Raw genomic sequence first — 2,115 nt, 5'->3', positions numbered from 1 at the left:
AAATCTTGCCAGACTAATATTTATACATCGTGCAACAGATAATTCTTTCTAGCGGAAAGGTAAAATTGGAAAAATCTCCAATATTCGAAAATAGAAAATTTGAAATGTAGAAAATAAAGGATGTTGTGGAGTTTCTAAACAAGTTTTCATTCCGATTAACGAAGATTTAAGATATTTTTTATTCCCAACAGAGAGAAATATCTAACCACTTCAAATGGAGCACTTTTTTACTTTGTAAGATAAGATTATTGTAAAAGAAATATAAAAAAGGAAATATTAACAGTTATTCAACATAGACAACAGCGCATTTCTTCACAAAGAGATCTATAAGAGAACCAGAGAACCGTTGTCAGCTGCTGTGGGACTAAAGGTTCCCAATTGATTAAACTGGAGGTAACATTTATCATTACACTGGCCCAGAGCAGGCGACTGAAGACGATATGTTGTGAAACTTTCGTTCAAAAGTGGGAGCCCTGTCGCCCTACAAAAGAGACTCTTTTTCTTGGGTACCACAACATTGTGAGGCTTCTTGGATCTGGAACGTCAGGACATACAAGGAAGATGATGTGTCAGCACCCACGTATGCACCCACCCAAGGTGGGCGGCGGTTCTTTTCTTCAGCAACCCACGAAGGTGCTTATTCAGCCCAGGGTTGCTATTTAGGTGCAGTGGGAGGCAAAAGTCATGGTGCTCCTCCTGAATTGAACTGTGTATTCAAGTGTGTCGTTCACGGTGACTAAGTTGGGGAGAGGGGAGTAAGGGGGCTGAGGTCCCCATCTCTCTCTCTCTCTAGTTATCTACCTCTCCCCGCCCTTTATCTCACACTCTTTCTCTCTGTCTCTCCACCGCCCCTCTCCCACTCTCTCTGTATCTATTTCTCCCCCCCTCTCTCTCTCTCTCTCTCTCTCTCTAGTTATCTACCTCTCCCCGCCCTTTATCCCACACTCTTTCTCTCTCTCTCTCTCTGTCTCTTCCCCGCCCCTCTCCCACTCTCTCTGTATCTATTTCTTCCTCTCCCCCTCTCTCTCTGTCTATCTATCCCCCGCCCTCTATTCCTCTCTCTCCTACGCCATGCTTTGAGTCAACCACCCCCTTACAAGGGGTGAAAACGGAAGCTGATATACATATGTACATATAAACAAACACATTTTTATTGAAACGTTTTTCTATGCATTAGTTGTCTTCCACTTCTTTTCTTGAAAACAAATTACAGCATTACAGAAGAAACCCAGATTTTTATATTTGTATATTTGGCTAAACCATGGAATGGCAACATGGCTTTTGTCGTCTTCTGTGCACCAGAAATCATACTATTTACCTTTCTTCAGCTTCTACTTGTTGTGGTATCCTGTATCTTTGAGAGGACTTGCAACATTATTTACCTTTCTCTCTTCTGCTTCTTATACTTATTATGGTATCCACAATTAATGAAAATAAGATTTTTTGAACAGATAACTGAACTTATCCATCCTCCATATTATATATATATATATATATATGTGTGTGTGTGTGTGTGTATATAAAAGATCAACAATAGGTACCACCTTGTAGAGTTCTTGCGAGATATTCATCTCCTCGCTGCCCTTTTTTAAAACCTACCAACACCCCCTCCTTCAAAATCTACATCAACTTCGACTATTTCCCCATTTTTTTGAGAAAAGTAAAGCTAAAGAGAGACAAATGCCCCCTTCCTTCTATTTATCTGTGACATAGACCCACGCTGATCCAATGGATACAACAATCTAACGTTTCTAGCCAGAGAGACCCATGTCAATGCTTGAGGATCGTTGTCGTAGATCAGTACCAATACATTGTATGCTTTGATTTTTTGTGGGAAAAGAATACATTTACATTCATATGTTAAAAGATTAAGACAAGGTATTACCAAACCTCTATCAAGCACGTCTTACTGAGTTTATGCGATTTAATTTCCATGCTATCAACGAACCTTATGAACCATTACAGACTTTATTAAACGTTCAAAAGCCTGATTAGCTTCTGATTATCAATTCTATCTTGTTTTATATTCTATCTTATCTATTGATTTATTTATATATCTATTTACATATTCACCTAATTATTAATTCATTTATCCATGTTATTTATGCGTTCAGC

This window comes from Oratosquilla oratoria, chromosome 6 (assembly GCF_046742065.1).
Source record: "Oratosquilla oratoria isolate Oo_2021 chromosome 6, ASM4674206v1, whole genome shotgun sequence".
Taxonomy (NCBI): domain Eukaryota; kingdom Metazoa; phylum Arthropoda; class Malacostraca; order Stomatopoda; family Squillidae; genus Oratosquilla; species Oratosquilla oratoria.
The sequence above is the reverse complement of the archived record's forward strand: the minus strand, read 5'-3'. Positions refer to the sequence as shown.